We start from the raw sequence: 11,323 nt of genomic DNA, 5'->3' as shown, positions 1-11,323 counted from the left end.
TTTCAAGGTTTTGCGCCCATTCTTACCCAATTCCCAACCGTCCACCCACACTACTCTTCCAATACGTCGAACATAAAACATGTTTTCCCTTTCCCAAAATTCACGGTTTTCTCGGAATTTCCCAGAATTTTGTCCCCATTGACAATGAATGGGCACTATACAAACCACATTTCTCAACCAATTCAAAGTGTTCCAACATCCACACACTCCACTCACCTTGGACAATCAAAGTTTTAAAAAATTCCAGGAATTCCCAGTTTTCCAACGCCCTATTTTCACTTCTTCCTGTAAAGTTTTCACAGTCCACATTTTTCAACCGTTTTTGACCATTCCACCTTCAAAACATTCTTTTTAGTTGGGACGACAACATTTTTTTTTTCTCCGTACAAATTCCTGGTTTTCCTGAAATTCCAGGAATTCCAAAATACTCATTCCTATTTCAAACTTTTACTGCGTCAACATGTGTCAACCGATTCGAAAAATTCCAACACCAACCCCTTCATATCTTCTAGGACGGGGGCGGCAACCCGCGGCTCTTTAGCGCCGCCCTAGTGGCTCTCTGGAGATTTTTCAAAAATGTATGAAGAATGGAAAAAGATGAGGGGGAAAAAAAATCTATTTTTTTGTTTTAGTATGGTTTGTGTAGGAGGACAAACATGACACAAACCTCCCTAATTGTTATAAATCACACTGTTTATATTAAACATGCTTCACTGATTCGAGTATTTGGCGAGCGCCGTTTTGTCCTACTTATTTTGGCGGTCCTTGAACTCACCGTATAGTTTGTTTACATGTATTGATTGATATAACTTTTTCCGACTTCCTAGGACGTGTTTTATGCCACTTTTTCTGTCTCATTTTGTCCACCACACTTTTAACGTTGTGCGTGAGTGCACAAAGGTGAGTTTTGTTGATGTTATTGACTTGTGTGGAGTGCTAATCAGACGTATTTGGTCACTGCATGACTGCAAGCTAATCGATGCTAACATGCTATTTAGGCTAGCGATGTGTACATATTGCATCATTATGCCTCATTTGTAGCTATATTTGAGCTCATTTAGTTTCCTTTAAGTCCTCTTAATTACATTTATATCTCATGACACACTATCTGTATGTAATATGGCTTTTAATTTTTTGCGGCTCCAGACAGATTTGTTTTTGTATTTTTGGTCCAATATGGCTCTTTCAACATTTTGGGTTGCCGACCCCTCATCTAGGACAATTGTGCTCGTATAAATATCTTTAAAAATGTGCAGTTTTCCCGAAATTCACAAATTTCCAGGAAATTCCAATTCAAACGAATGGACGTATTCATAGTTCTACAATGCCCTATATTTAAAAAATGTTGCCCCCATTTTTACCCAATTCCGACCTTTCAACCGTCCACCCACACTACTCTTCCGATGCGTCGAACATAAAACATGTTTTCCCTTTCCCAAAATTCACGGTTTTCTCTGAATTTCCCAGAATTTTGTCCCCATTGACAATGAATGGGCACTATACAAACCACATTTCTCAACCAATTCAAAGCATTCCAACATCCACACACTCCACTCACCTTGGACAATCAAGCATTTCAGTTCCGCTCATTCACACAAATTCCAAATTCTAGTTATAGTTATTATACCAAATAAAACATTTGAGAGAATCATGTTGGGAATCGATTCTGAATGGAATCGTCACCCCAGGATCGGATCGAAATCCACACCCCGACGTATGATATTTCCAAAATATCCGACACACAGGTAAGTTATCCCTGCCAAAATGTAGAAGTATTCTTGCCAAGTACTTTTTTTAACCAGTCTTCATACTTTCAGGAAATACAAGACTTCTATTGGTGTTGGAGCCCTGCCTGACACAAGCCGCTCAAGGAAAGTTGAGGTACTTGCAATTTTTTCTCGGCAGTATACACAATTTGATCATTGACATCTAAGCCAGGGGTGGGCAATTAATTTTTACCGGGGGCCGCATGAGCAACCCGAGTACTGCTGGAGGGCCACACCGACAATATTTCAATTAAATTTTGCTCAATATTATTTTGGATATATACCGTAAGATAAATGATAATAATAATAATAATACTTTCATTTAACCTAACTTAACTTTATACCAAAAGCACTGCTTTGGAAATCATTTGTACCCCTTTCAGAGACCACATTTAGTTCCCCTTAAACATCCTCATGTTGCACAATGAAATGTAAGCATAGGATGAAGTGTGCATTCCTGTAACTTTCTCTAGTAACAGCATTCCATGATTAATATCAATACATTAACATGAATAATAAATGACAGTAAAATAAGCCCACGTATGACTGAGGAGTCATAGTGTAACTTTGTGTGGTTACACTATGAGGACGTTTGAGCAGTGCGCAGGCGCGCACCTTAGAGGGAACGTTGCTTGGCAGTCCATGTCTTGTTGAAAACACGCCATTCCTCATCAACTTTCCTCTTTTTAGCGTCTCGGGTGTAAAGCGTGCATCACTTGTCGCTGCATGTGCACCTTCACTCACAGGTTACACACGGACACACGCACATAAATAACACTTTTCAAAATAAAAGCAACACAGTTGTATTGCGCGCACGACATAGATGTTTTTTCAACTTTATTTTGTAATTTGTCATTGCAGCTGTTCACATTCACTCACAATCACGTCCACACGGAAGTAATACAAATAACGCTTTTCAAAACAAAAGCAGCACCGTTGTATTGCACACTCGACATAGATACTTTTTAAAATTTATTTTGTAATTTATGATTGGCCTCACGCGGGCCGGACAGGGACGCACAAAGGGCCGGATGTGGCCCGCGGGCCGCAGAATGCCCAGGTCTGCTCTAAGCCATATTATATTTTATATAGAGTACAGAGTCACTTCAAGGCCTACTGAAAGCCACTACTAGCGAGCACGCAGTCTGATAGTTTATATATCAATGATGACATCTTAACATTGCAACACATGCCAATACGGCCGCCTTCACTTAGAAAGTCACATTTTACATTTCCCGCAAAACTTCCGGTTGAAAACGTCTATGTATGATGACGTATGTATGATGACGTATGTATGATGACGTATGTATGATGACGTATGTATGATGATGTATGTATGATGACGTATGTATGATGACGTATGTATGATGATGTATGTATGATGACGTATGTATGATGACGTATGTATGATGACGTATGTATGATGACGTATGTATGATGGCGTATGTATGATGACGTATGTATGATGACGTATGTATGATGACGTATGTATGATGACGTATGTATGATGACGTATGTATGATGATGTATGTATGATGACGTATGTATGATGACGTATGTATGATGATGTATGTATGATGACGTATGTATGATGACGTATGTATGATGACGTATGTATGATGACGTATGTATGATGGCGTATGTATGATGACGTATGTATGATGACGTATGTATGATGACGTATGTATGATGACGTATGTATGATGACGTATGTGTGATGGCGTATGTATGATGACGTATGTATGATGACGTATGTACGATGACGTATGTACGATGACGTATGTACGATGACGTATGTACGATGACGTATGTATGATGACGTATGTATGATGACGTATGTATGATGACGTATGTGTGATGACGTATGTATGATGACGTATGTATGATGACGTATGTATGATGATGTATGTATGATGACGTATGTATGATGACGTATGTATGATGATGTATGTATGATGACGTATGTATGATGACGTATGTATGATGACGTATGTATGATGACGTATGTATGATGGCGTATGTATGATGACGTATGTATGATGACGTATGTATGATGACGTATGTATGATGACGTATGTATGATGACGTATGTGTGATGGCGTATGTATGATGACGTATGTATGATGACGTATGTACGATGACGTATGTACGATGACGTATGTACGATGACGTATGTATGATGACGTATGTACGATGACGTATGTACGATGACGTATGTACGATGACGTATGTACGATGACGTATGTAGGATGACGTATGTATGATGACGTATGTAGGATGACGTATGTGTGATGACGTATGTATGATGCCGTATGTATGATGACGTATGTATGACGACGTATGTATGACGACGTATGTATGACGACGTATGTATGACGACGTATGTATGCTGACGTATGTGTGATGACGTATGTGTGATGACGTATGTATGACGACGTATGTATGATGACGTATGTATGACGACGTATGTATGACGACGTATGTATGATGACGTATGTGTGATGACGTATGTATGATGACGTATGTATGACGACGTATGTATGACGACGTATGTATGACGACGTATGTATGACGACGTATGTATGATGACGTATGTGTGATGACGTATGTATGATGACGTATGTATGATGACGTATGTGTGATGGCGTATGTGTGATGACGTATGTGTGATGACGTATGTGTGATGACGTATGTGTGATGACGTATGTGTGATGACGTATGTGTGATGACGTATGTGTGATGGCGTATGTATGATGACGTATGTATGATGACGTATGTATGATGACGTATGTATGATGGCGTATGTATGATGACGTATGTATGATGACGTATGTATGATGACGTATGTATGATGACGTATGTATGATGACGTATGTGTGATGGCGTATGTGTGATGACGTATGTACGATGACGTATGTACGATGACGTATGTACGATGACGTATGTATGATGACGTATGTATGATGACGTATGTATGATGACGTATGTATGATGACGTATGTGTGATGACGTATGTGTGATGGCGTATGTGTGATGACGTATGTGTGATGACGTATGTGTGATGACGTATGTGTGATGACGTATGTGTGATGACGTATGTATGATGACGTATGTATGATGACGTATGTATGATGACGTATGTATGATGACGTATGTATGATGACGTATGTATGATGACGTATGTATGATGACGTATGTATGATGACGTATGTATGATGATGTATGTATGATGACGTATGTATGATGACGTATGTATGATGATGTATGTATGATGACGTATGTATGATGACGTATGTATGATGACGTATGTATGATGACGTATGTATGATGGCGTATGTATGATGACGTATGTATGATGACGTATGTATGATGACGTATGTATGATGACGTATGTATGATGACGTATGTGTGATGGCGTATGTATGATGACGTATGTATGATGACGTATGTACGATGACGTATGTACGATGACGTATGTACGATGACGTATGTATGATGACGTATGTACGATGACGTATGTACGATGACGTATGTACGATGACGTATGTACGATGACGTATGTATGATGACGTATGTAGGATGACGTATGTGTGATGACGTATGTATGATGCCGTATGTATGATGACGTATGTATGACGACGTATGTATGACGACGTATGTATGACGACGTATGTATGACGACGTATGTATGCTGACGTATGTGTGATGACGTATGTGTGATGACGTATGTATGACGACGTATGTATGATGACGTATGTATGACGACGTATGTATGACGACGTATGTATGATGACGTATGTGTGATGACGTATGTATGATGACGTATGTATGATGACGTATGTATGACGACGTATGTATGACGACGTATGTATGACGACGTATGTATGATGACGTATGTATGATGACGTATGTATGATGACGTATGTATGATGACGTATGTGTGATGGCGTATGTGTGATGACGTATGTGTGATGACGTATGTGTGATGACGTATGTGTGATGACGTATGTGTGATGACGTATGTGTGATGACGTATGTGTGATGGCGTATGTATGATGACGTATGTATGATGACGTATGTATGATGACGTATGTATGATGGCGTATGTATGATGACGTATGTATGATGACGTATGTATGATGACGTATGTATGATGACGTATGTATGATGACGTATGTGTGATGGCGTATGTGTGATGACGTATGTACGATGACGTATGTACGATGACGTATGTACGATGACGTATGTATGATGACGTATGTATGATGACGTATGTATGATGACGTATGTATGATGACGTATGTGTGATGACGTATGTGTGATGGCGTATGTGTGATGACGTATGTGTGATGACGTATGTGTGATGACGTATGTGTGATGACGTATGTGTGATGACGTATGTATGATGACGTATGTATGATGACGTATGTATGATGACGTATGTATGATGACGTATGTATGATGACGTCGATGGTTGAAGTGGAAGTATTGGGACACATTGTATCTCAATACAAACAGCTCTGTTTTCATCTCATAATTCCACAGTATTGTGGACATCTGTGTTGGTGAATCTTTCGCAATTTGTTTAATGAACAATGGAGACTGCAAAGAAGAAAGTTGTAGGTGGGATCGGTGTATTAGCGGTTGGTTGCAGCAACACAACCAGGAGGACTTTGACTTGGATAGCAGACGCGCTATCCGACGCTAGCCGCCGACCGCATCGATGATCGGGTGAAGTCCTTCGTCGCGCTGTCGATCGCTGGAACGCAGGTGAGCACGGGTGTTGATGAGCAGATGAGGGCTGGCTGGCGTAGGTGGAGCGCTAATGTTTTTTTCATAGCTCTGACGAGGTCCCGTAGCTAAGTTAGCTTCAATGGCGTCGTTAGCAACAGCATTGCTAGCCTTCGACAGGCGGCACAGCATTAACCGTGTGGTTACATGTCCAGGGTTTGGTTCGGTGTCTCCTGATAGTAGTATAGTTGATCTGCTGTCTATCCTTCCAGTCAGGGGCTTATTTCTTTTGTTTCTATCTGCATTTAAGCACAATGCTATCACGTTAGCTCCGTAGCTAAAGTGCTTCGCCGATGTATTGTCGTGGAGATAAAAGTCACTGTGAATGTCCATTTGGCGTTCTGGACTCTCATGTTCAAGAGGATATAGTATCCCAGGTGGTTTCAAATACAAATCCGTGATCCACAATAGAAAAAGGAGAGAGTGTGGAATCCAATGAGCCAGCTTGTACCTAAGTTACGGTCAGAGCGAAAAAAGATACGTCCTGCACTGCACTCTAGTCCTTCACTCTCACGTTCCTCATCCACAAATCTTTCATCCTGGCTCAAATTAATGGGGTAATCGTTGCTTTCTCGGTCCGAATCTCTCTCACTGCTGGTGTAAACAATGTGCAGATGTGAGGAGCTCCACAACCTGTGACGTCACGCTACTTTCAACCTGTGACGTCACGCTACTTTCAACCTGTGACGTCACGCTACTTTCAACCTGTGACGTCACGCTACTTTCAACCTGTGACGTCACGCTACTTTCAACCTGTGACGTCACGCTACTTTCAACCTGTGACGTCACGCTACTTTCAACCTGTGACGTCACGCTACTTTCAACCTGTGACGTCACGCTACTTTCAACCTGTGACGTCACGCTACTTTCAACCTGTTACGTCACGCTACTTTCAACCTGTGACGTCACGCTACTTTCAACCTGTTACGTCACGCTGCTTCCAACCTGTGACGTCACGCTACTTTCAACCTGTGACGTCACGCTACTTTCAACCTGTGACGTCACGCTACTTCCAACCTGTGACGTCACGCTACTTTCAACCTGTGACGTCACGCTACTTTCAACCTGTGACGTCACGCTACTTTCAACCTGTGACGTCACGCTACTTTCAACCTGTGACGTCACGCTACTTTCAACCTGTGACGTCACGCTACTTTCAACCTGTGACGTCACGCTACTTTCAACCTGTGACGTCACGCTACTTTCAACCTGTGACGTCACGCTACTTTCAACCTGTGACGTCACGCTACTTTCAACCTGTGACGTCACGCTACTTCCAACCTGTGACGTCACGCTGCTTCCAACCTGTGACGTCACGCTACTTTCAAGCTGTGACGTCACGCTACTTTCAACCTGTGACGTCACGCTACTTTCAACCTGTGACGTCACGCTACTTTCAACCTGTGACGTCACGCTACTTTCAAGCTGTGACGTCACGCTACTTTCAACCTGTGACGTCACGCTACTTTCAAGCTGTGACGTCACGCTACTTCCAACCTGTGACGTCACGCTACTTTCAACCTGTGACGTCACGCTACTTTCAACCTGTGACGTCACGCTACTTTCAAGCTGTGACGTCACGCTACTTCCGCTACAGGCAAGGCTTTTTTTTATCAGCCACCAAAAGTTGCAAACTTTATTGTCGATGTTCTCTACTAAATCCTTTCAGCAAAAATATGGCCAAATGATCAAGTATGACACATAGAATGGATCTGCTATCCCCGTTTAAATCCAAAAATGTCATTTCAGTAGGCCTTTAAATATACATTCAAACACAGTGTTACTGTTCAAACTGTGGACACAAATATTAAATACTTTTTAAATACAACCCCTGCCTTGTTTTCATGAACACTTAGGCCTACTACGCTACTGTATTTGAATGTCGGGCATTACGGTGGTACTTGGAGAGCCAAGTGTTTTTTGAGGTGGGACAAAAAGTGTGAGAACCACTCCTCCAAGTAAATGTTCAACACCAATCAAGCAAGTACTTTTGTAGAAAACGTAACGCTCCACTCTTTCAAAATGTGCCAGCTTGATGCTAATTTCCATTGGATTTGCCATATACAAGCTACTATTAGCATTAGTGATTTTACATGGCGATTTGGACACCTCCAAATGTGGTGATAAAACCTACAACTAAAGTGAATGTTACGATCAAACAGCTGGTGTGTATAACAAGCACAAGACTTACAGTATAAACACTTTGTGGGGCGCAACGTCACGCATTCAGCTTCATGGAAAAAGCTACTTCCTAGTTAGACCACATACCACAGACAGCCCGTACAATACTGCCATCTAATGTCTCGGTAGTGCAATTGCATGGCAATTGAGCCTTGTTTTGAAATGAATACTTAGACCTACTACGCTACTGTATTTGAATGGTGGTACTTGGAGAGCCAAGTGTTTAACGAGGTGACAAAATGTTTGTGAATCACTTTCAAGGAGATATCCAAACACAAAAAATAAACATACTTAGATACAACTTTTTGTTTGTTTGACTTCCGATGCAATACTGGTGTTATTGCCATACCAATCATATTGTGCGTTCCAGTCACCTCGGAAGTTGCAAGCCGGAGCTGGGAAAGAAGTCACGGCCGAGTTGAGAGCGTTCCAGTTACAAGGTCGGAAATCCACAAAAGCTATTCTTGCGCTTTCCTTATCTGAATATAAACAACTTATGTGAAAATATGCACTCTTTCTGCAACCTTCAAACACGGAGGATGAAGAGGAAACACAGATGCCATTGCTAGCTAGACACGTAGAATGCATAAGCCAGTGGTTTTGTAGCCATAGGGCTAAAAAAGACATTTTTTGGTCGCAGAAAAATGTGTTTCCGGTTGTAATACACTTTTCCACCACTTGTGGCAGTAATGACAATATCAAACAAGCAGAGGAAGTCTGGGGCTAAAGTCATAGAGAAGCTTCTGAAGCGCAAAAATGATGACTAAAGTGGTGAAAGCTGTATTTTTGTTTGCACTTTAAATTGATTGACAGTTCACTTAAGAAACATATATACTATAAATTGTTTATTACTAAGTTTAGTAGAAATTATTTATTTTAATTTGTGTTATTTTATTCAATTAATTAATTCATATTTATTTTACATATATTTCAGCACTTGAACATACGATTAAAATCAAAACTAAGATGACTTATATTTGCACTTTAATTTTATTGATAGTTTATTTAAGAAATATATATATAACACAAATAATTTATGAAAATTATTTTTTAAGAATTTTTAATTTTATTTTATTTAATGAATCAATTTATAATTATTTCTATATAATTTAGCTCTATAATTATTGAATACGATTGAAAGCAAAACTAAGATAACATACATTTGCACTTTATTCTATTGGTGATTAATTTAAGACACATATATAATAATACCTGGGATTTATATAGCGCTTTTCTAAGTACCCAAAGTCGCTTTACATGTTAAAAACCCATCATTCATTCACACCTGGTGGTGGTAAGCTACTTTCATAGCCACAGCTGCCCTGGGGTAGACTGACGGAAGCGTGGCTGCCAATTTGCGCCTACGGCCCCTCCGACCACCACCTATCATTCATTCAACATTCATTCACCGGTGTGAGCGGCACCGGGGGCAAGGGTGAAGTGTCCTGCCCAAGGACACAACGGCATGGTAAGAGGCGGGGAGCGAACCTGCAACCCTCAGGTTTCTGACACGGGCGCTCTACCCACTACGCCATGCCGTCTCATATATAAATTATGTATTCCATCCATCCATCCATTTTCTACCGCTTGTCCTTTTCGAGGTCGCGGGAGGTGCTAGAGCCTATGTATTAATACATGTAATTAAAATCATTGATTTGTATTTTATTAATTCATTTATATTTATGGTTTTATATTTCAGCACTATAATCATTGAATACGATTGAAATCAAAACTAAGATAACTTATACTTGCACTTAAATTTTATTGATGGTTTATTTAAGATATATTAATTAATTATTTATTATTACATTTAAATACAATTATTTATTTTATTTTATTAATTAATTTATATTTATATATTTCAGCACTATAATTATCGAATACGATTAAAATCACAACTAAGATCACTTATATTTGCACTTTAAATCTATTAATAGTTTATTTGACATACATTAATAAATTGTTTATAAAATGTAATAAAAAAAAATGATATTTTACACACACTACTGAAACATTCATACACACCGCTGAAACACTCTCATAAACACTACTGAAACACTCTCATACACACTACTGAAACACTCTCATACACACTACTGAAACACTCATATACATTACTGAAATACTCTCACACACTACTGAAACACTCCAATACACACTACTGAAACACTCTCATACACACTACTGAAACACTCATATACATTACTGAAATACTCTCACACACTACTGAAACACTCTCATACACACTACTGAAACACTCATATACATTACTGAAATACTCTCACACACTACTGAAACACTCTTACACACTACTGAAATACTCTCACACACTACTGAAACACTCTCATTCACACTACTGAAACACTCATATACATTACTGAAATACTCTCACACACTACTGAAACACTCTCATACACACTACTGAAATACTCTCACACACTACTGAAACACTCTCATACACACTACTGAAACACTCTCATACACACTACTGAAACACTCTCACACACTACTGAAATACTCTCACACACTACTGAAACACTCTCATACACACTACTGAAACACTCTCATACACACTACTGAAACAC

At 39.8% G+C, this 11,323-nt stretch overlaps 1 long non-coding RNA gene across 2 annotated transcripts in view; it reads left to right on the top strand.

Moving 5' to 3' along the window:
• Positions 1-763: 763 nt before the first annotated feature.
• The window catches only part of LOC133651223 (uncharacterized), a 53,703-nt gene continuing 43,143 nt past the window's right edge, over positions 764-11,323 (top strand). For both annotated transcript variants that reach the window (XR_009826389.1, XR_009826390.1), the window contains exons 1-3: positions 764-900; positions 1,689-1,745; positions 1,818-1,881. This is a non-coding gene — a long non-coding RNA (uncharacterized LOC133651223). The remainder of the gene's footprint in view (positions 901-1,688; positions 1,746-1,817; positions 1,882-11,323) is intronic.

The sequence above is a fragment of the Entelurus aequoreus genome, linkage group LG05 (assembly GCF_033978785.1).
Source record: "Entelurus aequoreus isolate RoL-2023_Sb linkage group LG05, RoL_Eaeq_v1.1, whole genome shotgun sequence".
Lineage (NCBI taxonomy): Eukaryota > Metazoa > Chordata > Actinopteri > Syngnathiformes > Syngnathidae > Entelurus > Entelurus aequoreus.
Note: the sequence above shows the minus strand (reverse complement) of the source record. Positions and strands in the feature narration are given on the sequence as shown.